The sequence below is a fragment of the Hyaena hyaena genome, unplaced genomic scaffold, assembly GCF_003009895.1.
Source record: "Hyaena hyaena isolate Hyena2069 unplaced genomic scaffold, ASM300989v1 scaffold_205, whole genome shotgun sequence".
NCBI lineage: Eukaryota > Metazoa > Chordata > Mammalia > Carnivora > Hyaenidae > Hyaena > Hyaena hyaena.
The window spans coordinates 2,183,319-2,210,608 of record NW_024080838.1 but is presented as its reverse complement, the minus strand read 5'-3'; positions in this window follow the sequence as shown (position 1 = coordinate 2,210,608).

Below are 27,290 nucleotides of genomic sequence, written 5' to 3'. Positions count from 1 at the left end.
AGCAAACTATTGGAAAAGCATCAAGACCAGTCCATATCATATAAGCTGATTTACTTGAGGGCTTTTATTCTTATAGGGAGGAAGCTTTGAGCTCTGCTTTCTGGGACAAAGAAAGCAGATATCAGGTGCCTGTCCTCTGCCAGTCCCCAAGAGATAGGTCATTCAAGCCCGGTGGAGAGGACTTGAGGAAGAGGCAGAAAGAGGCCTCTTTCTGCTGAAGCAGAAAGCTTCCTGTTATCCTGAAGCACCGTGTGGATTGTGGAGGCCCAAGCAGGGCAGCTTTGGGCATGTGTTAGCAATGGGTCAGAGTTCAGAAGGATGATGCTCTCCATTTCCCTCTGGACACAGCAGAGTGGTAAGACCAGAGGAAATGTGGGACCCTGAGATCATTTGATAGGGTCTCTGGCATGGGGACCCAGAGATAGCAGGTACACACCCCTCATATGAATGAGGCCACAGAACACAATGAGGGGGCTGGAAAGGAGACATTAGGGGACTCTGGGAGCTCCTATAAAATACCTGCAGTGATCCCAGAAGTGACTGGCAGACATTTTGTAGTGGGACAGGGAAAGAATTTGTTTTTGTTTTTTCATTTTTTAATTGAATTTATTTATTTTTGAGAGAGAGAGCATGCGTACACACACACACACACACACATACACACACACGCACACACACGCAAGGGAGGGGGGGGAGAAAATCCCAAGCAGCCTCCAAGCTGTCAATGTGGAGTCCCACATGGGGCTCAAACTCACGAACCATGAGATCATGAGCTGAGCCCAAATCAAGAGTCAGACACTTAACTAACTGAGCCATCTGGGTGCCCTAAGAATTTTATTCTTTGTCATGGAGGTAGGAGTGAAATTTACAGTTTAAAAATTCTAAATCAAAGGTTGGGAAAACTGGCCCAAACTTGTATGCATATATGGTAGAGAGACTTACCCAGTCAAATGCTGCTCAACAGCTCCTGGAAATCATAGGCAGGTCCACATGGTCTTCAAGGGTCGCAAAAAGTTATTTCTGGTGTCAGTAGTGCATGCCATCTCTGGGCATTGACAGTGAACTACTGGCCAGGGATTCTAAATGTTTCCAAAGGCCATTTGTTCAAAATTTGACTTTAAAGGTATCCAAATCATCTTCAGAGTTTTAAACTTTATTATAAACTTATTTTACTTTTGCAGCTTGATCCTTAGCTATTCTATGCATAGGTGCAAAAACAAGTTACTTTTCTAGGATTTTTATCACTCTGAATTAGGGCTGCCAGATTGAGCTGATAAAATACAAGACATCTAGTTATATTTGAATTTCAGATAAACAACAAATACTTTTCATTATAAAAAATTAGCATGCAATATTTGGGATATATTTATACTAAAAATTATTCATTATTTATGTAGAATTCAAACTTAATTTTTCATCCCGTATTTTATCTGGCATCCCTACTCTGAATAGATCTCTCCCTAGAAAGCAGGGCAATAAAACATCTGGAATAAAGGAAAAGTTCTGTGGTGCCTTTTCATACTGGGTAAAACTTCAGTGGCTGAGGGGCGCCTGGGTGGTTTAGTCGGTTAAGCGTCCAACTTTCGCTTAGGTCATGATCTCACAGTTCGTGGGTTCGGGCCCCGCGTCGGGCTCTGTGCTGACTGCCAGCTCAGAGCCTGGAGCCTGTTTCAGAGTCTGTGACTCCCTCTCTCTCTGACCCTCCCCTGCTCCTGCTGTCTCTCTCTCTCCTAGAAATAAATAAAACATTTAAAAAAAAAAAAAAAACTTCAGTGGCTGATTGATTGGTCTTTATTAGGTTATAGTCTCCATTTACTTCCTAAAAGGATTACAATGGCATAAAACAAAAGGTACAAGCAATCAGACTATTAAAATAAAAACTGAAAATCAAAAGAAATAGACAAAGATGGGGAAGTTTGAATTCTAAAAGCCTAGACTGATATGGTTGTGGTTGATCTTTACATTTGCTTCTGAACTCTTTGGCAGCCAAAGCCAAGAGAAAACATTGCCTCATACAAGGACACAGACAATTCAGTTGGTCCTAACTCTCTGAGGACTCTACTGTGTGGGTCATTATACATAGAACAGCATGCTAGCCAGTGTGGTCTGAAGTGATAGCAAGGTAGGGAGCTCCGGTACCTATAACACCTCACCCCCTGGCTTCAGCACTCACCTCGTTTACTCATCTTGTAGAGAGACATCCCCCACTGAGTACATTACAAACATAAGATATTGTTACTAGAAGGGCACCTGGGTGGCTCAGTCGGTTAAGCGTCCAACTTCGGCTCAGGTCATGATCTCACGGTTCCTAGGTTCAAGCCCTGCATCAGGCTCTATGCTGACAGCTAGCTCAGAGCCTGGAGCCTGTTTCAGATTCTGTATCTCCCTCTCTCTCTGACGTTTCCCTGTTCATGCTGTCTCTCTCTCAGAAATAAATAACACATTTAAAAAGAAGATATTGTTACTAGAGCTGGGACTAAGGATGGCAATAATAATAATGTGTTCTGCATGGGTTTTATGGAAGACACACAAACACTCTTCAAGTGACTGTTGTAACACTAACCCTTGATTTTAAAAGACTGGGATACAAGTTTCCAATGTAACTCAGCAGGAGGCCTTTCTTGCAAGGCAGGTCATAAAACCATATGTATCCTGACTGACCACTTGCCTCTTGAACTTCGTAAATGGGATGAAGCTCAGGACAGTCTGTGGGTTCTGTGGCTTCACAGAGCACCAGTCTACCAAAGAATCTTTCCTTTACCATTGCTCATAGTCTCCCCAGCCTGGAACCTGAGAAATTGTCTGGACCGAAAAGTCAGTGGGAGTGCTAAACCCAAAGCAGGGCTGGAGGCAGTCCTTCTCTCAAGGAATTGGCAATGCTTGGCCACAGCAGCAAGAGAAGGAAAGATACGTGTCTGTGGCTAGCCCTGAATTTGCAGACAGGCTGTGGAATGCAAATGTTTAGTCACTGAGGAATGATTGCCAGGAGCCAATGGAATATCAGTATGGCTGCTACTGGGTTCCTTCTGCATCAGCCACATTTGTGTGTTGCCTGCTTCTCTTTCCAAGGGATGGGCCAACAGACTTCCGTCCTGCTCACAGAATCCCTAGAGATAACATACTTCATTCTGGAAATAATGTAATAATAATAACAGCAACAATCATTAGAGGCTGTGCTGTTTTATATGCCTGACCTCATTAAATCCCAGTAAGAAGGTTCTAGTATTACTCTCATTTTACTGTAAGAAAACAGGTTTGAAAATGATCCTTTCTACCAGGTGACTAGGGGAGAAAAAAACCTCTGGAACTCAGGAAAGAAGACCGTTGAATTTTCTGTTCTTAATTGCAAGGCTGGTTAACTGGGAAGGTGCAAAACCCAAGGGCCATTCATTCACAAATTTAAATCATGATTAAGTTTTAGCACCAGACTAGCATCAGAATAATCTTACGAAGAGTGCACGGATGGCTCCTGTCCACACACATACAATCTAGTCCAGTTTACAAATTAACTGAGATAGAATATACCGTTGGAAGCGTATCTACAAAGCCTCAGGTCACCCTACTATCCCTTCTGAGCCACCACCTTTCTCAGATCCTCAATTTGAATATCAAAGGTGCTTGCTAAGGGGACCTTATTTTGCATCTGACTGATTCCCTAAAGACGTGGAGGGTGTAGAGGCCAAGTGTAACTTTCAGGGCCTCAGACAGTTTGGTCCAGCTGGCAGGCTGTTTCCTGGCACCTTTGAATGAGGTCCCTGATTTTTCTAGATAAATGCAGGCCTTTCAGACTTGGGGGGCTTCAGAGTGACTTCATCCCACTGGAGACACTGGCCCACCTTATTTTTTGTCAAAAATAGTTACCATCACTGCTTGGGCAGAGAACGGAGGAGGGGTGAGGTGGGTGCTGTAACTCATTCTAAAAATAGACTGCATGGTCAGTGAGGATGAGAATGGTTGGCCACAGGGTTAGGAGGTGTGTGGCCCTTCTCTCCTTTGGAAGGATGTTCCTTAGTTGGGCATCAGAGCCAGGGACAGCTACCAAGAGCCACAGCTCTGAAGGACAAACAAGCCAGCCCTCCATGGGACCACAGAGCCCCATTGCCGGGATTTGGAGCAACTTGAGGCTTTCTCCATGGGAGCCTCCCCAGTCCCCCCAGTTTTCCAAGCCAGTACGCTGCACCGTGAAGAGTTCTTCCTTTGCTTTGTGTACTTCTTGCATTTTTAAACAGCAGTTTCTCAGAACAGATGCTCTCTTCCCTCCTTTCTGGTGGCCTTTCTGCACAAACAGCAGATTGTCTGCTTCTGTCATCTTAATCGAGGGAAGGAGAGAAACATGTTAATCATGTTATTTTTCTCTTCCTTCTGCCTGCAATTAGTTATGTGAGCCAAGGGCCCCCTCTCTTCTCCTCAGCCTCTCTCTCTATGCTAACATCCCACGCAGGTGATTTTCCTGTGCACAGCTCACCAAACCTGCTTCCCTTTGACTGGAAAGCTTCTTTTAAAACAGACACCTTTGTTTCTTTTTTGACTCTGCTTCTTTTGACCTCCCCCAAAGTCAGGTTGCCTCACAGTCCCTGGTATGTCTTGATTTCTGATCCCCCTGTATGTTAAAGACCCAAGACCAGGTTGAAATCTGTGGGGACCATCCCGTAGATGCACCACACAGCTCCAGGGCGCATCATTCACACAGGCTCTGTATCTGTTTGATGGTCGTGCAATATGATGCACAGATGTTGTATAAAACAAACACAGTACTAAGCCATAAAACAAATGTAATGAAGTACGATACAATCATAGGGGGTTTTCTCATGATAACAGCTTTAATGCTTGTTTTGAAATAACACATATAAATTCCCCTCCAACACTCTTTGTTCGGTGCTGTAAACTCATGAGTAGCCCTCCTACCGAGTAATCCAGCACTAAGCAGAACCACCAGAAGGCTCCTTGCATCTCTCTGCTTTGGCAGGTGCCCCCATGTGCCAGAAAACTAGAATGGGCATATTTAATCTTGAGCCAGAAAGAGTAGGATGAGCATTAAGATTTGCCTTCCAGGGGCACCTGGATGGTTCAGTCGGTTAAGTATCTGACTCTTAACTTAGGCCCGAGTCATGATCTCACAGTTCCTGGGATCAAGCCCACTGTACTCTGCAGTGAGTGTGAAGCCTGCTTGGGATTCTCTTTCTCCCTCTCTCTTCCCCTCCCCACCCAAAATAAATTTTTTAAAAAATTGCTTTCTGGAAGAGTAAGTCACCAGAGACCAGTATGTGAAAGAAAGAATCAATCAAAACAAACTAGGTTCTAACACCTTCCAACAGCCTAGCAGAGTAGTTAAATGATGTAGCCCATAGTGGGAATGGGGATCCTCTGCCTCTAATAGGTTCTCAACCTACATAATTCGCCCCAGGCTTCCTTTTAAGGCTGCTCTGAGGAACAGTGGCCTGGCAGGTCTCCCCCCCCTTCCCAGCAAAGTAGAAAGGTGGGCTCTGATGGGGGTCCTGTGTCACAGTGCAAGTATGTCTTTTGGCATCTAACCAGCAGAACAGAAACCATGAAAGTACTTAAAGCAGGGAGGATTTAATGCAGGAAATAGGTTATGCAGGTTTCTTACTTGGGGTCCCCAGGAGACCCAGAGACGAGGATTCAAATGTGAATAGTCTGACGAGGAGGTGATTCCAGGACATAGGCATAGAGAAGTACAGCTGGTTGCTAAACACAGCCATTATTAAAAATTAAATCACATGAACTTATAATTAAATATATTTTATTAAAAACGGGTGATAAATGTTTAAAGCATATCCCTATGTAATCATTTTACTTTTATCCATATTCTTTGGGCAATTTATGTCTATCGTCCAGTATAGTAGAAACGCTCTATAGCGGTGGGCCACTGTGCTTTTCTTATCGGTTCCATGTTCAGTGACGTTACATTGATAGCCTGAAATCAGTCATGATAGCAATTTTTACACCTTGGAAATCAAAAAATGCTATTCATTCAGGGTGTGATTTATTATTTTATTTGTGTAGAGTTCTGAAAAACAGAAAATGTTGAAAATGTAGATGAAACTTGAAAGTTGCTGTTCTAGAGACGTTGCTCTGTGAATAGCCCTCACACAAAGATCGTGGAAATACTCTTCCAGTATTTAAGAACTAGAGTCCAATTCAGTGAAGAAATGGCTAACATCACTGATGGATAGGTGGAGTTCTGACATGCATAGCACCAAAGCTGAAAGAGGGTTCAGTGTAATGGATGTAGTCTGTGCAAAGGTAAGATATATGCACACAAAAATGCATATATCTCTTCCAAACTTCTTTAACAATAAATCACATATCAGAGTAATGATGTTAACTTTATGGGGAAAAATGTTAGTCTGGGAGACAGTTCCATTTGTTAAATTGTGGTTCAACTGCAACCATAGCTTGGCTACAGATATAAGAGTTCAGCAAAAATCAGTTCAATCATACCATGAGAATCGACTGGCTATGTGAAATTTACAGTAAAGAGTATTGTATATTATTATTTGTAAATTGTGCACTGCATATCTTTTATCCATAATAAACTTACATTCATGTAGTGTATTGGATATTTTCTTTTTCCTTGGAAAGCTAATTATTAAACCTTTACCAGCATACCACTGGTGAGATACATACATTTGCTCCACAAGTTATATTATATTAAAACCCTGAACATCTTGGGACTCCGGGGTGGCTCAGTCAGTTAAGCGTCCAACTTCAGCTCAGGTCATGATCTTGTAGTCATGGAGCCTGCTTCGGATTCTGTGTCTCCCTCTCTGTCTGCCTCTCCTCCACTCACGCTCTGTCTCTGTCTCTCAAAAATGAATAGACATTAAAAAAAAATTTTTTTTAAGCCCTGAACATCTCATCTGATCCAGATATCTGTAAATGTAGGAAAGTATTTTCTGCCATCCACGGAATCACACTCCAGTGTTTCAATTTCATTTATCAACTATTTGTTAGACGTCTATTGTGTATTAGAATAGTTTCATTAAATCATAGGAGCTTAAGACACCTTTGAGACATTTGAATTTAACCTCTTTTAAAAAAAATTTATTTATCATTGAGGTATAGTTGATGTACAGTGTTATATTACATTCAACATAGCGATTTGACAATTCTGTACATCACTCAGTGCCTATTACTACCATGTAGTCACCATCTGTCACCATATGTCATTATTACAATGTTGACTATATTCCCTGTCTCATACTTTTATCACTGCAACTCATTTATTTTATAACTGGAAATTTGTACCTCTTTATCCCCCTCACCTATTTCAGTCATCCTTCACCCCACTTCCCCTCTGGTAAACATGAGTTTATTCTCTGAATTTAAGAATATCTTTGGTGGATTCTACATATAAGTGAAACCATTATGGTATTTGTCTTTCTCTGTCTGACTTATTATACCTAACATGATACCCTCTAGGTCCATCCACGTTGTCACAAATGGCAAGATTTCTTTCCTTTTTATGACTGAGTAATACTCTATTGTATATCTATACCTCATCTTCTTTACCCGTTAATTAATGCATGAACACTTGGGTTGCTTCCAGATCTTGGCTTTTGTCAACAGTGCTGCAGTAAACACAAAAGTGCATTTATCTCTTCCAATTAGTGTTTTCATTTTCTTTGGGTAAATACAAACAGTAGAATTCCTGGTTCATATGGTATTTTTATTTTTAATTCTTTCAGGAGCTTCCGTACTGTTTTCCACAGTGGCTGCACCAAATTGCATTTCCACCCACAGTACACAAGGGTTCCTTTTTTTCCACATCCGTTCTAACACTTGTGTATTCTTGTCTTTTCTATTAGTCATTCTGACTGGTGTGAGGTAATATTTCATTGTGGTTTCGATTTGCACTTACCTGTCGATTAGTGATGTTGAGCATCTTGCCATGTGTCTGTTGGCCATCTGTATGCCGTCTTTGAGAAAATGTCTATTCAGGTCTTTCTGCCCATGTTTTAATCGGATTGTTTTGAGTTTGACCTTTTTAAATTTAAAGTCAAGTTAGTTAACATACAATGTAGTCTTGGCTTCAGGAATAGAATCCAGTGATTCATCTCTTATATGACACCACGTACTCACCCCAAAAAGTGCCCTCCTTAATGCCCATCACCCATTTGACCCATGCCCCCACCCAGCACCCCTTCAACAATTCTCAGTTTGTTCTCTGTACTGATTTTTTTAACATTTATTTTATTTATTTTCCCATAGATTTTTTATTTTAGTTTTTTTTTGTTTTTTGGGGTTTTTTTAGTATAGATGACACACAATGTTATATTAGTTTCAGGTATATAACTTAGTGATCTTACAAATTCATACTTTATGCTGTGTTCACCACAAGCATAGCTACCATCTGTCCCATTATATCCCTATTACAATATCACTGACTATATTCCGTATGCTGTGCCTTTTATTCCTGTGTCTTATTCATTTCAAAACCAGAAGTCTGTATGTCCTTCTCTGCTTCACCCATTCTGCCCAACTCCCCGTCCCCTCCTCTCTGGTAATCATCAATTTGTTCTCTGTATTTATAGTTCTGATTCTGCTTTCTATGTTTATTTATTTATTTATTTTTTAGATTCCACTTATAAGTGGAATTACATGGCATTTGTCTTTCTCAGTCTGACTGATTTCATTTAGCATAATACCTGCTAAGCCCATCTATGCTATGTAAATGGCATGATCTCATCCTTTTTTATGACTGTATAATATTACATTCCATATGTGTGTGTGTGTGTGTGTGTGTATGTACCACACACACATATGGAATATAATATACACACACGCGCACATACACACACATACACACACACACACACACACACACACGCCACATTTTCCTTATCTATTCATCGGACCTTGGGGTTTTTTTGGTTTTGAGTTGCATAAATTCTTTTCATATTTTGGATACTAATCCCTCATCAGATATATCATATACAAATATTTTCTCCCATTCACTAGGTTGCTTTTTTGTGTTGTTAATGATTTCCTTTGTTATGCAAAATCTCATTTTTTAAATTGAGATAAAACTCATAACATAAAATTCACCATTTTAAAGTGTACAATTCAGAGGTGTCAGGGTGGCTCAGTCAGTTGGGAGTCCGACTTCAGCTCAGGTCGTAATCTCACATTTCTTGGGTTTGAGCCCCACATTAGGCTCTATGCTGACATCTCAGAGTCTGGACGCTGCTTCAGATTCTGTGCCTCCCTCTCTCTCTGCCCCTCCCCTGCTCATGCTCTGTCTTTCTCTTTCTCAAAAATAAACAAACATTAAAAATAAAAATAAAACAAATATACAATTCAGTGGTTTTTTAGTATATTCACAGTGCCTTGCAACCATCACTAATATCTAGTTCCAGAACATTTTTATCATCCCCAAAAGTAACCCTGTACCAATTAAGCAGTCAAAACCCATTTCTCCTTCCCCCAGCCCCTGCCAAACACTCATTCACCTTCTATCTCTATGGATATATCTACTGTAGCCATTTCATATAAATGAAATATTATGGTTTCTTTCATTAGCATGTTTTCAAGGTTTACTCATATTGTAGCATGTATCTTTTTTACAGCTTCATTCCTTTTTGTGGCTAAATACATCCATTATATGGATATAACACTTTTAAATCATTTTTATTCATTTATCAGTTAAAGCACATTGAGTTGTTGCTACTTTCTTGGCTCTTTTGAATAATGTTGCTGTGAGCATTCATGAGTTTTTGTTTGAACATGTTTTTAGTTCCATCGGGCGTGGTGTTCCTGGGTTATATAGTAAACTCCATGTGTGACTTTTTGAGGAACTACCAGACTGTATTCCACAGTGGCCACACCATTTTACATTCCCATCAGCAGTGGATGAGAAAAACACCTCAATTTCAAAATGAGGTTTCTGGGGCCCAGGAAGGTTAAGGGACTTGCACAAAGTCACAGTAGAACTAAAGCTAAAGTCAAAGCTCCCAATGGACGCTGTGGTGCTCCTTTTCCCATGGCCCTGCTCAAAGGCCAAGGCAAAATGCTCTTCGTGTTGTATAACTTAGGGCAGCAAAGTACCCTCTCTTTCTACAGTGTTTCTCAAACTTTCATTAAGACACAAATTTTGGTCCAGTAGGTCTTGGTTGGAGGTAAGAATCCAGCAAGATCCAAGGAATGATTCATGTCACAGACTATGTATTGAGTGGCAAGGATTTAGCACACAGACTTGTTGGCTAGACAAGAACTACTTCCAGAACCTAGGCTTACAGAGCACACCCCTCCTCTACTTCCTGGTCCTCAGACAAGGACTTAATGTCATTGTGTCCTCAGTGAAGGGGAGAAAAATTCTGGTGGAAAATCTCCATGACTAAACCCTTGTCTTTCATGGAAATGCACACCGCTGGTGGTTGGGTCTGCACGGTGAGCAAATCCAGAACCTTTGGATGGACACTGAGTAACGGAGCAAAAAAACCTCTATCAGTCTTCAATACATTAATGAATGTCCTTGGTAGGCTTAGGACCCTTGAATAATTGATGAATGGGACTGGTCAGTGTTTGCTGCAGCTCTGGCCAACAACTGCTCATTATGGGAGTGATTCACTCTGTTCTATGGAACAAATTGTTCCATAGAAGGTCTAACTCGACTTCCCTTGCCATTTTTTTTTTAAACAAAAAGCATGCACCTGTGGAATTCATATGCATGCAATTGTTTCCAGAATAGAAATGAGAGAATTAATTCATATCCAATGGCCCATAATAGAGCAACCTTAGAGGACCCTGTCAGGAGGCTTAGCATTAAGAACAACTTCTTCCCTCAGAGAAGAGGAAATATATAGTTATATCAAGTCTTTGCTCCTTGCAAAGATTTCATGAGCAGGATGAACTACAGAGACCACCTTCCCCAGTAAGTCTTGTTATTTCCTAAATTTGGCAAAGCGGTGATTGGTATCCAAACTGTATGCCTATATTTTAGACTGTGCATCTGGGATCTAATTTAGTGTGTCTAGTTTCTGTTAGCCATGTGTTTCTAAGTGCTTAGGGTTGCCTTGTGAATTGGGTGCAGAGGACAGTTTAATTTTGATCTCAAAGTCTGATAGTTTAAAAAGCACATGTCAAGCTGCTATGGCTTGTCTATATCCCTTTTTGGTCCCGCAAGTCTGGAAATTTCTCGGTTTCATTTTTCCTATTTATCATGTTGATGAAAAGATGCCTGTTTGTTTTATAAAATGAAATAAAACCAACCATTTTACTGAACACATTTCTGTCATGGCTGCCATGTGTGCAGATTCAGTTTATGAAACCCTGGGTAAGAAAAGAAGAAAGTAATGGCCCAGGACACAAGGGTCTCTTCAAAATTCAGAGTCTTCAAAATTGAGAGACTTGGGTGGTCTGGGAAACCTGATGGTGCTGAGCCCAAGCATGAGCCCTGGAAAATATGATTCACCTCTTTCTGGACCACTCCACAGATGCTAATATGACTTGGTCCAGTCCCCAGAGTATAATCTGGATTGCATTGGACTCAAACCTGGACCTTGCCATGGCTCTCTTCTCACTCTCTCCAGCAAGGCCCTGGACCTACCCATGCTCTGGACCCACTGCACAAGGGACTCAATTTCCCTGCCAGATTAAAACAAAACTCCCTGAGGAATCCCAGAGACTCAGAATGACTAGCTCTGGTGGAACAGACCACCAAGAAAGAAAGTGGCCTTTATTATCCTTACTTTCTGACCACATTCTTAGGACCTGTTGAGCCAGTGATCCTTTATGAGTAGGGGATCTTTGCTTTAGGATCTTTGTTTTGCTAATTCCAGGGAGATTTTCAAAAGTTGGTTAAACATAGGAGCTAGAAATATGGAAAGGCAAAGATCTTTCATCTCTTCTCTCTTGTTCTTTGGCTGCTGTGGCATCTACTGTCTGTTGTTGAAATTTGGCCTGGCTGGCAAACTCTCTTGTTGCTCTCTCTGGTGCTCATTTGGAAGGAGCAGAGTTTGGACAGCATCTGTTTGTCTTCTGGCTGATTCTAGAGCAATTGAGGCTTTTGGTCCATATTCTCAAGTCCACAGGCTCTTCCTTTTTTCCCACCCCCCCTTTTGCTTTCAAACCCAGGTTCCCTTTAATGCCCAGATGTGTTAGAGTTCCACAGAGATGGCACAGACAAGAAAGAGATGACGACATGTGCTGGGTAAGGATGTTGTGCCAGGCAGTACTCCACAGTTCTTCCTCTGCAGTGGAGGATGCCCTCTTCTTTGGCTGAAGACTGGGAGGGTACTTCACCAAGATGCAGTTCTGATCCCAAGTGAAGGACAGAGAAGACAGATCACATGAAAGCATCCCAGACGGTCAAGAAATTCTGTGAAGTTTCAGCAAAGCCTTCGGGAAGTCATTGAGTCCCAGGCTGGCTACCAAAGGAGTCCCGTGTTTCCCTGGAATGGGTCTGTGGTAATATCCCTGCCACAAGTGGTCACTGGCAAGGAGCAGCCATGGGAGGCATGCCCTCAGTACAGTGTATCTACCCTCCCACCACACACACACACAAACACACCAGCTCTTTATAGGCTCAGCAGTCTAAGCTGCCCCATCTCAGTCTAGCACTCCCCCTCCCAGAACAGGAGAGAAAGGACCACCAGACATTTGAGTGGAGCTACATCAGAGCAGAGCAAAGTGGACAAGCCTGGGGAGCAGGGAACTGCAGAAACTCAAGTATGCCTCCTGTGGGTACTTAAAACAGGCATTTGACCAGTGCTCAAAGGTCACAGATCACAAGGCTCGGGCTAGTCCTGGTTGGAAAGGGAATGCTGTTTTCTCAGTCTACAGCATTTCAATTTAACCCAAAAGGTTAGTCCTGCTTATAATAAAAACCCAGTCAATATAAGTGCCCAATAATTCTTTCCTGAAATCCATTCCCAATTTTCACCTAGCCCCAACGGACACATTTAAATAAATGCTGGCCAGAATTTGGAGGGTGGGTTTCCAATGGAAATAGATGATTTAAAATGACTACTGGTTCAAGATTCCATTACTTCCCTTCTTTTTAAAAACAGTAGCAGTTGTAGAGTAGTTGGAAACGGCTCTTTTCAAAAACCTTGAGTAAAAATATGATGAAATGGTAAAGTCTCATACAGATTCTTAGTGGCAGTGTCCAGTGTCATGGCCATCAGACTCCTCAGTTTACCTGGAGAGCTACTTTATTCAGGCCCTAGGGCCTCTGCTTGGATAATTACAGACCTTCATCTCTAACCTCTGGCTTCTAATGTCTTTATGATGAATCTGGGATGTTGCCATGGAAAACATTCCCAGCTAGTGCACCAAATTCAGGCTGTTTTTATGTTTGAGTCTGGCTGGTGCATACTATCTTGTGGCCAGGCTTTGCTCTAACCATATTCAGAGATTCACAACACACACACACACATACACACACACACACACACACACACACACACACCCCATGAAAAGAAAAATCAAATGGGGAACAGCTTCTGAAAATATTTCATGATTTTTCCCCCACTTAGTTCCTATTTTCATAAAATAAGAGGTCTGAAATTTAGAAATATTGTGAATCAAAGAATTTCCTGCTTTCTCTTACATCCTGTGTATAGTGTGGCCAGCATTGTACACTGAGCAACTAGAGGAAGTAAATAAGAAAAAGGAGTTTTAAAGGAGGAGAACTATGGTTTAAAGTATGGATTCTACTCTAGTAATGGACCAAAAACTCATACAAGGACACAGATAATAACATATCTACAGGAAAAAACAATGATTTTAAAATACTGTCTACTGCAACAACATGGATGAATATTTCAAGAATATTAAGTTGTGCAAAAGAAGCCACAAACAAAAGAATACACTATGTAGTACCATGTATATGGAGCTGAAAACTAATTTTTGGCAATAAAAGTCAGAAGCAAGGTTGTCTAAGGCAGGTTGAAGGGTAGATTAACTGGAAAGGACCATGAGGGAATCTCCTGGAGTGATGAAGTGTTCTGTATCTTGATTTGGGTGGTAGTTACACGTCAGCAGTAAACTGAGTCTGGCTCTCATGCTCCTGAGAGGCAATTCCTAAATCATCAGGATAATTTTGTGAGCCAGTTAAGGTTCATGAAGTTTCCTATATATAAATTATGCCTCAGTAAGGCACTAACACAAAGAAAGAGGGAGAGAGAGAGAGAAGAGAGGGGAGAGGAAAGAGAGAGAGAGAGAGAGATAGAAAGAGAAAGAGAGAGAGAGAAGCTAAAACAGTGTCTTCAACTTGCTAGTCCACTTGTTCATCCATGACTTTCATGCCCTCAAGTGCTTTTTCAAACCCTCATGGAGTTCTATTTTCTAAAACTGAGGGTCACAGTAACTAATTGCATACAGCTGGTTTGGCACGGGGTACACTTGAAGACTTTGAACTTATTTAATTCACATGTAACTATTTTTAATACAATATTTTTGCCCCCACTCTTAAAAGATACACATAACACATAAGTGCTCCCCACTTTTAAAAACAGTTTAATATGTAAAAACCTTAATATGCCAAACAGGGCAAATATTATATTACTGAATATTAACTTAGTTTAAAAAGCATTCTGTTTAATTAGGCAAATCCCTCATAGGTTTTATGTTGTATTTTCATTACCTTTTTTTAAGTTTTTTTTTAATCCATAAAAAGGGGTCATTGGCTGCTGTCCAATTCAAATAATGCAAAAAGGCAAAAGAAACTGCCTCTCCCCAGACTATTCCAAGTGCCACTCTCTAAAGGTATCCATGATTAAACATTAGGAGTTACCTGTCCAGTCTTTTTCTATACCTATATTGTACCTGAATCAAAACATATAAATATATACACACATAAATATATATGCTCATTATGCATAATGACACATAAGTTGGCCTGTTTATTTAATATGCTGTGGTCACCTTTCCTTTGCAGTGTAGATTAATTCCACCTTATGCTTTTTGAAATCTTCATAAGACATCCACCACTATTGATCTTATCAGTCTCTTTTGCTAAACATTTAGGCTTTTTCCAAACTGTCATCATTGCAGGATGCCAAAATGAACACCCTTGCGTTATGTGGAATCATTTGAAATTACTGTTTTTGTATATGAGAATGGTTGATCACAGTAATTTCATATGATTCAGGTGATACATTTATGTTTCTATAGCATGCGCTTCCTGAAGTATGATTGGTGAGTCAAAGCATATGGGCATTTTTAAATTTTGTATCCACCGCTACAGTGCTCACCTAAAAGGTTGTGCCAGTTTACACTCTGCTTATTTCCCCATGCCGTTCACAGTAATAAGTGCTTTTAATCTTTTTCGTTTTTGCCAGAAAAATTACACCTCGGTGTTTTGATTGGCTTATATTACTATTGAGAAGGCTGAACATCCTTTTGTATTCCTATTGCTCCCGTAGTATTGAAAATTCCATGTGATTCTCCTGCACCTCTCCTGACACACTTATATTGTAAAAAAGAGTATCATTTTTCGGTGAAAGAATTAAAGAATATATACCTATAGTTAAAATAATCTTTTGAGAAGCTGGAATGGATTATTTGTCTGCCTTCAAATTCTCATTTATTTCTATTTTGGAGATATGAACATGGATTGTTTTTACCCAGAGTGAACTCCTTTGACCTCAGTCTTCTGTTTTCTGATTTTGAATCACTTGGAAAGTCTGCTGGGCTTTTGCTTTGAGGAGATCCGGCCATTGGCTCTCAGGCTGGTCGGCTTTGCGGCCGTGTGGCCTTCCTGCCAGCAGGGGGCCTCTGTCGCCCTGCCTGCCTCCTAGACCGAGCTCCATTTTCTCCTAAACAAGCTTCATCTCTCGCCCCAACACTGAGGCAATTGCCGGCTTCTGCTTAGGCAGACTAATTTACTGAATTAAAGTCGTTTGGCTTCCACCATGGCAATTAGTATGCAAATTACCGGTATATTACCTGCCGAGTCATAAATTACATTGACAAACTTAATATTCACAGATTCAACATTCCAGTGTGGGTAATTTTTCTATTTTTCAGTAGTTGTAGACCAGGGCGATTCATCGCCTTATTGAACCGTTACACATTAAATCAACAGTTGAAAAATTAAGCATTTTTCAAAGCATTTTGTTATGCATTTATTTTTTTCAGCAAGCAGTAAAGTGGAACATTAAATATGCAATGTGTCTAAGTGTACTAAATGGCTGGTAAATACATTTAAACCTAAAACAATTTTTTTATAACTTTAAAAAAGAGACACAACAAAGGAAAGTCTATACCATAATACAATCTATTGAATCCTCTTTCATTAGAACCAAATATTTCCTAGTTCAGGTTCCCATCAATGTGAAGAATCATTAATCCCCAATATGTGATTTCAAGCTAATGTTGGTCACAACTGGAAAACAGCTGGTCAATATGATTTAAGTTTCCTAAGTTTTCACCAAGGTGTTTAGCTTTGACATAACATTTGAGCATTGGTCATTAACACTAGGCTAATTATATCCACTTTATTTTTTGTTTTGAGCAAGTAAGTAATTGAGGCTTCAAATTGGGAAAGGGGTGGAGTGACTCTTTGTGGGGATGCTCACATAGGCTGGATGCAAGAGCAGCTGGTTCCAGGGGTCCCAGACACACCAGGTTGGGCCATTTGCCACTGACAAAATCCAAAAGCAGAAATGTGAGTGGCGGTAAAACAAGAAAGGGATTTATTTCAGAGAGACCAATATTGGCAAAACAGTAACTCGCGTCTAAAAGGTCATCTCCAAAGTGCCTAAAATACTTGTAGGTTTATATAAGGATAATGTGGGACAAAGGTCTGTGGATATCTGCAGGTGGGCAATAGTAAAGGTCAGGGCAGTCATTATCTTAGGGTCAGTCATACACTGGATCTTGCTAGCTCAGGTCAGTCCTTATTGCTTGAGGAGGTAGTTTCAGTTCCCCTCAGGGGAAGCTTTGCCTGCAAGGTCCTTTGCCTGAGTTAACAGATAAGCTGGAAAGAACTTACCATTTAGAAAGTACAGATTGAAGTCACAATGGAGGTAGTTGAAGTTCTCTTTGAGACAGGTCAAGTCCAAACACACTGACATAGTCTTTCTTCAGTCACCCATGAAGCAAACTGAGACTCTCTTCTCTGCCAGGTCAGTGGAATGAATCCTATCCCCAGGGAGACTTAGGGATTATTAGGTTAGAGGTCTCTTAGCTTTGTACCAGCTGATGGAAGAGCACCAGGAGCACTAATCACTCAAGGGTCATAGGGACCCTTCTGGCACCAAATTCCTCCCCCCAGCTCCTCTGCACACTCCAACAAATTAGAACTACCTTTACTTTAAGGTTCTAACCTTGTTACTAAGGCAATCAAAAGACATATTTATTGATCAGTTAAGCAAGGAGATCTGAGAATGTTACTAGTTAACAGGAATATATATACTGAGACCCATTCACAGATGTGTGGATAATGCCAAATCGTACATAAACCTTGTGGCTGATATATTTGGTGCTTAATTTTAAAAAAGGATTTGGTTCATACAGAGAATATTTTCTTTCAAATCAAACAAAAATGTCTACTATGGAAATGGTGTGAGGGTTAATCTTAAATGTCTACTTGACTGCATCACAGGATGCCCAGATAGCTGGTTAAACATTATTTCTGGGTGTGTCTGGTGAGGGTATTTTCAGAAGAGATTAGCATTTGAATTGGTGGACTGAGTAAAGCAAATGGTCCTCTCCTGTGTGGGTGGGCCTCTTCCAATGGTCTAACTGAACAAAAGGAGGAGGAAGGAGGAAGTCACCGTCTGCCTCACTGCCTTAACTGGGACATTTTCTCTTGCACTCCGTGCTCTTGGTACTCAAGATTTCACATCCAGACTGGAATCTATACCTTTGTCTCTCTGACTTTCAGGACTTCAAGCTATACCACTGGCCTCCCTGCGTGTCTAGTCTACAGCTGGAAAAAAGTGGAAGAGACCCTGTATGTGTATGGAAAAGTGAGGATAATTATATAAGCAAAAGGAAAAAAATATGACATGTGTATGTAATAGTTTTCTCCTTCTTTCCACAGTCAATAACTGCAGAGCATGGAGTAAGACTTTAAAAGAACAGGTTTACACCAACTGCAAAGAGCAATGTCCCTATGCATAGATTGAAAGCTGAGGATATTTGAACTCTTGCCCCATCACATCCCACCATTAGCTTTGGTTTGTGGCCTGACTTCGCCTAAAGGTGAAAGGTGGGGAACTCCTCTCTTTCTTTAGAGGAAGGAAATATCTTTGATGCCTACATTGGATCCCAAGACTGTCTCAGCCAGGTGTAATGTGGGGCCATTATCAATGTTTAAAATTTTATTTCAAGGAGAAAAGTCCATATTCTTGTGATGCAGGCAGGCTGGGTCCAAGGACTCAGAGAGGGACTCCCACAGGACTAGCCAAGAGGGTCCTCGGCTTCATGCAGGATGGAAATCAAACGTGAGCCAGCAGCATCCAGGAGATTCCGGAAGAAAAGAAGCATGAGTCTCGTTTTTGCTTGGGGTCTAGGATTTTTATTGGCGATCTTGGCCTGGTGCACATGTCCTCTTTGGCATCCAGGAACTGGTCAGAGCAAGGACAGGGTCCAGGTGTCCTTCATAATACATTCATTCCCTGAAGTCAGGGAACTTGGTGTCAAGGTGTTTGGAGTCAGTGGTCTTGGATAAAGTTTATGACCACCCTACCCAATCACTCCTTAGATGTTATCTCCTGTGCTGGAAGACTCAAAGATAGCATTATCTCCTTGTCCCTTATAGGAGGACATATGCTATTTGCATTACGAGGTATGTGTAGAGTGACGTTGGGATGCAGGCTCTAGCAAGAATAGAAGCTGGAGCAAAGGAAAAATACGGATTTTTTCATAAGGTCCTTTCGGTTACCCTGTCTCACCTGCACCTCTGATTCCATTTCCTCAGGAGCTTAGGTCTGTTGCCAAGTGCCAGAGAGGGATGGATATGAGGCTGTGCCATTTCTAAGGTGAGCTGAGAGGTTACTGTCCTCCAGGATGGAGTACAAATCTTCCTATTCACTCTGAACTAAAGGTGGAATCCCAGCCTCACAAGGTGTGGGTCCGGAGGCTAGAAATGTCCCCAAATGACAGTGACCCAGACTGCTGGAACGAGGCAGTGATTCAGTAGACCCAGAGGGTGGATAATAGTTCATAAATGATAGGAAGAAAATCTCCCATTTCTCTATCTCTACATAGGCTGAGCACACATTTTTAAAATTTGAAAGAAATCAATGTAGTATATACGTAGCAACTAAATATATATATATATATATATATATATATATGAACAAATGTTCCTACTGTGTCGTGGAGGCAAATTAATTTTACCTTCTAGGAGTTTCTGTCCCTTGATCTTAGCCCTGCCAACCTGCTGTGTCATTGATGAGAGGGCAGGAGAGTGAGAGGAATATTTTCACTTTCTCTGCTTGGTCTAGGAGTTGGATTACAGTCACATGGTTCTAGAACTGTGGAACCAGCGGATTTATATTTTTAGCGGCAACTGGCAAAGTATATATGGAAAAGAGGTCAAAAGTGATAGGGGCAGACTGTAGGCAACTTGTAGTTACTCACTTCCTTTCCTAGTGTCATCTTACTTTGCAAATGTTAACCATGTAAGCATTTCTTGTTTTCCTTCAGACACAGGGAAACAAGAGAGACCGTGATCAAGCAACTTGCGTCCACCTAGCAAATTACTCCCAGTGGTTGAGCGTTCAGCCCTACTGACTCCAAATCTATCCTCTTGCCTTTACTCACATTTCCTCTTCAATGAGGTAAACCTTATTGGGGCTTATAGAAAAGAACTTTCAGAATCCAAAATACATTTCCCAAGAGTAACATGGTCTCTCACTGCAAATTTTTGTTAGAGCAAAATACATTTCTTTATCATCCAAAGAAAAGATACTGGAACTTCCTACTTCCTTATCTAGCAGTGTTGATCGCTGTCTACCCCTAAATGAATGAAGGCAGTTTTCCAAAAAGGGGGAGGGATGCAACCCACTTGCCCCATTCACTCAGTACCAAGTACTTGATTAGAGAGGCCATATAGTGGTGCCTGGGTGGCTTATTTGGTTAAGTGTCCAACTTTGACTCAGGTCATGATCTTGCAGTCTGTGGGTTCCAGCCCCATGTAGGCCTGACAGCTCGGAGCCTAGAGCCTGCTTTGGATTCTGTGTCTCCCTCTTTCTCTGCCTTCCTCTGTTCTCTCTCTCTCTTTCAAAAATGAATAAACAAAACATTAAAAAAAAAAGTCCAAATAGAATCACAGTAAGGAACCTTTGTATTCACCCAAGGGAAAATACCTTTAAGCAAGTTATAATACATATATACGTGCATATGTATAGTTATTTTATATACACACACACACACACACACATATAAGGTGTATACAATGTATATATAATGTTTTGTATACATAAAATGTGTTTATTATATTATATTATATTATATTATATTTATTATATTATGTGTATCATAAGAATAAGCAACAGGAAGATAGCCTTAAAAGTCAGGACATTCATTCATCACCATGAGGCAAAACCATTCAAATTTTTCTGTCTTCCCCCAAGCCTATCAACAGCGGAAGTTTATGGACTCAGCTCATAGAGGAAACACACCCACAAATATAGCTTAGTTAAAGCTAGAAAGAAGTAGGTCATAGTGTTGGGGAAACTAAAGAAATGTCAGCTCTGTTCCTGCCTCAGAGAAATTGGAAAGGGGACAAAAGAGAAGCGAGAGAAATCAGAGAGGTAAACAGACCTGTTCTTAATTTCCTCCTCTCTGAGCCTTGGCCTACAGAAAAGGGGGCATTAAAAACATTGAGGCTAGCGTCAAAGGCAAGGTTGTATTCCCTTAGTTACCACATTGGATTCAAAATGCATAGTCACACAGAGAAAGCACCTGTTTGACCCTCACAATCTAACCCCAGTTCCTGCATGGGATGAATACTGTAATAATAACCAGCCATAAGGCCCACTGTGGCGGGACCTAGGAGCAGAGGCTGGGATGAATCACCAGCCCAAGGTACTTGATGAAGAAGTCATAGAAAGCCTATGGTCTGCCTCCTGTGACAAGGAAAGTTGAGTCATCAAGAGAAATGGCTTATCTTTCCTGCGAGTACATATACATCATATACATCGAAAGAATGGATCACAGGTTCACTGGTAATATGTAGCAATTTTGGAGGCCACCAGACCATTCAAAAAGCCTAAAGCCAGCCATTTAAAAGGCCAATCAAGAATGAGCTAGTGCAAACAGAGAACCAGCATGAGGCCAGTCATCCCATCTTTGCATAAGGCCATCATGGCATAGAAATTCCTCTCCCACTTGGGTGCCATCTTTGGAAAAGAAACAGCAGCTGAAAGCAGCCTTCACAGACTGACTATTCAATGATGTGATTTCCCAGGCAATGGTTTAAATTATTGTATCAGGCTTAAGTCAGTGTAAAGACTTGGTGGAAAAATCAAATTAGCGATTATCTATTGATAATCTGTTCTACCTGTTCTCAGCTCTGTTGTTTTCTTAAGATACTAGTTAATATGTTCTATACTATTATATTCAGGTTACATCAGAAGAAAGTATACACACCTAGGAATACCAGTTTTAAAAGCAGATCCCAAACTGGGATGTAATGATGTAGAGTATGCTTTACTGATAGCACATATGCATCTCAATAGCTTAAAAGGAATAAAATGCAAATCTTGGCCGGGGAGGCCCTACAAAACTACTTGATAGCATTTTACTTACATTTTCTTTGTAAAATAAAATTATATTTAGCCTGAAAAAGTTCAGCAAATATGGCCATGTGTCCTGAGTGTGTTCAGATCTCCTTGTCAAGAAAAAAAATGCCTTCTAAGATATGAAGAGAGCTTGCACATGAAGGTACCCAACCACTGTCACCGATGTTTCTTTTGAGAAATTGGAAAGCTAAACTTAATCACATGTAGAACAGATGTTTAAAGAGGAGAAAGTCAATGCTGTAAACCAGAAAGCGGTGACCTTGATATTAGTCCTAGACCAGAATCTAGAAGGGAGGTTTAGGGCTGCCCTGTGCTCCCTTAGCATAGGAAATTTTGCTCAGTTACAGACAACCCAAGTTCACAGTGAAGAAATCTTGGCAGACTGCTCCTTTTTGCTTTCTGTGGCAGTAATGCTAGACTCAATAGAAGCATGCCTTAGAAATTCTGCACTTGAAGTTTACCAAAGGATTTGGCAAGATCTTCATGATGGACAAGAGGAAAAACATGTGAGCTGAATCACAGTACCGTGGATTTGTAACTTGATCAGAGTGGTGATCATTGCCAATATGATAGAGACTCTGGTGTGTATCGGGGACTCTGTCTTTGGTCTCATTTTATATTTTGAAGCAATGACTTGAATGAAAATAGTGATGGCAGCTGATGGAAACGTGGGTGTCGTAAAGCTTTAAGGGAACAGTCAGCATACTGGGGGACAAGACCAGGATCCAAAATATCTCAGCAGGCTAAAAAGATGGACAAGTCTAACCTGATTTATATTTAATGGTTCTGCTCTTTGATATTGTCTTCTGCATCCCCTTTCTAAGAAAAGTTAACTACCAAAACATCACACCAGTACAGAAGGTGGAATAGCATCAAGTTCAAGAGTAACTTCTTTGGAGTTAGAATTATTTTAGACAAGTCTCTACTCGTGTGAACCTCAACCTATCCACAGTATGGTCTAAGGATACTTACTACGTCATTGGGTTGATGTGAGGATTAAATGAGATGCAAAAGATGCAAAGTATTTAGCACATTGCCTTGCCCATAATAAGCAGTCAACAGATAATAACTATATATAGCGATATACACACAGAGTGGCTTAGCAGGAGCATGTGTGAAAAAGACTTGTGGTTTTAATTGATTCCAAATTCAACATGAGCCAGTGATCTGATGTGGCCCCCCAAAATAACTGATTCAACTTAGGCTGTCTTTCAGGAGCCACAGTAGGCCAAATAAATGAAGCAACGATTCTTGCCAGATTCCACGAGGACAGAAAACAGTGTGAGCCCCATTTTCTCCCCATGTCTCACCATTAGAAAAGATGTTTGTAAAGTGAAACCCACGCAGCCAGGAAAGCCTAAGACGAGAGCATTTAAAACCATGGCCTACAAAGAACTGGACTTGTTTAGCCTGGAGAGAATACTTAAGGGCATCATGACAGCTGTTTCAAATATTTTTAGGACAGTCACAAGGGAAAGGAATTAGTATTGCTCAGTGTGGAGCCAAACTGGTATAAGAACTCTTTCTACAAAGGAAATGCCATGGGTTTGGAAGACAGGCACTAATTGATTGAAAATATAAACAACAATAATGAAATAAGAGGTTTCACTGTTCTTTGAAGAAAGTCTAGTCCAGCTTTGAGCCTTTTAAATTTTTTGTTTTGCTTATCATTAAGCATAGGGGACCATCTCTCTGAAAAAGCCCTTTCCAGAGATTTTGATCAGCCTTGTGATTGGGTACATACCATCACTGTCACATTATCAGGGAGTGGAAATTAAACAAAGGAAAGGTGCTTCGGTGATTTTCCCAGTTTCTCAGGGAGATTAGAATTCACCACTCCATCTTTCTACTCTCACCTGCTGAAATCGATGGGGTTCCATGTCTCTTATCTCAGTTAGCCATCTCCTTGGAGTTATGAACAGGACAGTGGTTCCGGATAACATGTCTTTCCACACCCTCACCTTTAAGCTATACTTATTTTTTTATTCTTAATTTTTTTTTTTAAATTTTTATTTATTTCTAGGAAAGAGAGAGAGAGACAGAGTGAGCAGGGGAGGGTCAGAGAGATAGGGAGACACAGACTCTGAAACAGGCTCCAGGCTCTGAGCTGGCAGTCAGCACAGAGCCCGACGCGGGGCTCAAACCCACGAACCTTGAGATCATGACCTAAGCGAAAGTCGGACGCTTAACCGACTAAGCCACCCAGGCGCCCCTATTCTTAATTTTTTAAGTGTAACACCCAAGAAGAGTTTTAGGGAAGCATTTCGGTGGGGAGGTATGTAGCCAGCTACCATGAAACCCAGAGTACTACACAGTGACTTCAGCATAAATGTGCATGGTTGCTTGAACACCATCTCAAATTCTCATTTGTGCATTGCCCTCATACTTTCTCTGTTTTAAAATAAGCTATGTTTCTTAAATAACCAGAATCAAGTGATTTGTATTCTGGTCACAGTATAGGTCTTTGATGGAACAGGCAGGCAGGCTCACATCTCTCTCACCTGATCACTGCATCCAAATGAGAAAAAATGGAATCTCGTTCACAATGCAAATATTACTGAAAAACAGAAATCATTCTGCCTTATAATCAAAACCAGAAAGCTGTTATTGTAGCTCTATAGCATTTCCTACAGACTCTTAATTCACTGCAGAAATCCTGTTCTAAAATGAAAGTCTGAGCAGAGTGACATTGTTTCTGCTAAAGAACTACTTTGTCTTAGTGGCATCATTTCCAAAGTCATGGAGGAAACTGACAGCAGCTGATTAATTTCTGTGCTTTGTTCTGGTCACATATTTGTTTGGAAATAAGACGTTAACTTCAGTCAAAGCCAGACAGAAATTAACTAATTAGGACAATGACTGCCCTGGTGACACTTATTAGAGACATTTAGTAGAGTGTTTTCTTGAGTTAATATTCTATTTTATAATCACCATGAACTTCTTAAGGTAAATCTAACAACATGACTGTTGATTCTGAATATTTAAAGTATTGTTTGAAGTTTCTCTCAGGATTTTTTTTCTTTTCACATTTTTTCACAAAACGTTATTTGGCAGCAAACTTCAAAGGATCCAACAGTGATTTTCAATTATATTTATTATTAGCTCCATAATCAGCCGACATATTAAAAAGAGCAAAGGCAGTAACTTGGACCACTTGGGAATTGGCATCAAGTTTCAAAGTTACATTTGGCTTTTATGGAGGGTAACAGATTTGATGAAGATTTTTATCCCAGTTCTATTTTGTTTTGTTTCATTTCGGTCCTTTACCAATAGTTTTCTGAGTTTCAGACACCACTATTGCCTTTACTTAAAGGTAAAAATCAGAAAAGTATTTGAGGTGTTTTTCTTTTAAAAATGTTTCATGGGATCCTCCTGCTACCAATCTATTTCTCTTTGTTATTTCCCTTGAACTTTCTTTGGGTGGAGGGGTTTAGGATTCATTTTTGATACATTATTAGATCTTTTCTAAAACTTTATTAAATTACAGTGTCATGAATTTCAATGATGCTGATTGCTGTTGACACATTAAAACACAGAAAAACATTTTAATAAGCATATGTAAATGAGATCACCCTGATTGGAGAGTTATAAGGAAAGAAGATCAGTGAGTCAGTAGATGATACTGTCTTTTTTCAGGGTTTCAAACAATGATTTCTCAGTGTCATCTCCAACTTGATCTAGAGACACCACTTTTTGCCTCCAGTCCTCACACTTCAGTGCCATAGCCCTGTGAGTCCATTTCCCAGAGGGAGACTGGAATTGATTCTGTGGAGAAGAGGATGTTGCTTATACCAATAGCCACATCAATCAGATGCTTTGGAATTCAAAATAACCATAATGGCTTTATTCATGACGGAATGTTATGTTCTTTAAAAACCAAGACAGCATTGTCAAGGGGAGGAAAAATAGACATAATGAAGGGAAACAAGGGAGAGAAGGATTGGGCTGGAAACTGGGATGGAAAGGAAGGCTCTGAGTCTGGCACCCTACTCTGCATAGGACAGGTTCAGCTGTTGGTATCTATTTCTCTGCGGTTTCCAAGCAGAAAAAGGGCTTTAAGTAACCAGCCTCTGATAGAGGCTTTCACAACCTTCCAGGGATTTATAACCGAGTTGGAGTGGCTATCAGTGGACCAGGCCCAACTGCAACTCTCAAACTTAACCATGTGGCAGCAGCCAAATTTCACAGGCTAGTTATAAAATTCATACCGCATGGTGATCATCCATGGGCTTAGAGTGAGTTGAACATATTGAAAAGTCCAGTGCTTCAGTTTTCATCTGCCCCAAGAAATATGCTCAGGGATGCTTCCTCGGTCAAGAGCACCTCCATCCACAGTAGCTGCCACTGACTCTGGTTTTACAGGCAATTTGTGTAGATTTGTTAGGAGCATGTGGTATGCCTTGTCAGGTCCCATTTTTCCCTTGGCCTCTTCATAATGTTGGAACGAGTCCTTAGCTCTTCATCTGATTTAATTCTTGGAATGTGATACTCAGTGTCCACTAACATTGAAATGAGAACAGTTTGCACATTCTCAATTATAAAATGGTGGGGGCAAGGCCTTAGTCAGCAAAATACAGGCTAACACTTTTTCTCCTACCGAAAGTACAAGATACTGTTAAATGTGCTGAGAGACAGTTCACAGCACTTTATGAGATATAGAGGTTACATTTTCAAAGCATACATCTCCTGCTTTATTGTGTCATTACAGACAGCAATTTTATTTACTACCAACATGTGCAGATTGAATGAAGAGAGCAATATTCAGTTAAAAACGAAGACACAGAGACTCAGGGTAGCCAGAAGCCAGTGCTCTTCCAGTGACAAATCAAGGCCCAGAAAAACTGCCCGGAGAAACCAACCACCTCCCAGTCCTTTGTTCTGTTACTTCATTCATGTTGACGGTGAACGTCAAGAGCTTTTGGTTACCATGAAAGACAGACCTACTGAGAGGGACGCATTAAAGTTCCGCTGGGTCAAGTAATTGACTACCACATGGAAATATATTTTTTAACGTCTACTTATTTGTTTAGAGAGAGAGAACAGGGCAGGGGCAAAGAAAGGGGGAGAGAGAGCGAGTCTGAGGCAGGATCTGTACTGTCAGCATGGCTCAATCTCAAGAACCTTGGGATCATGACCTGAGCTGAAATCAAAAGCTTAACTGACTGAACCACCCAGGCACCCTGGAAATACGTTTTTGAAAAGACCATCAAAAATGTAGATCAACCAAAGTAGAGGTTGTTGCCAACAGATCTCTAGTCTTTGTTCCTCCCCACCCCCCCCAAAAAAATGCAAAAAAACAAAAAAGAAACTCAGTGTGGCCTGCATAAAGAAGGATTCTGAATCTAAGTTCATCTCAACTAATAAACAGATCCAATGGCAACACAGTGCTCCCCTCGCCACCATCACCACCTGGAGATTCAGCAGCCAACAGAAAACTACATAAAGGCTATGAATAAAATGAATTTGAAGATATAAGGACTAAGAAATTAGTGAGTGCTTAATATTTATGTTTCACTGAATTTTCTGGATAGAAGGTATAATATAAAAGTATAAATGCATACTGTTACT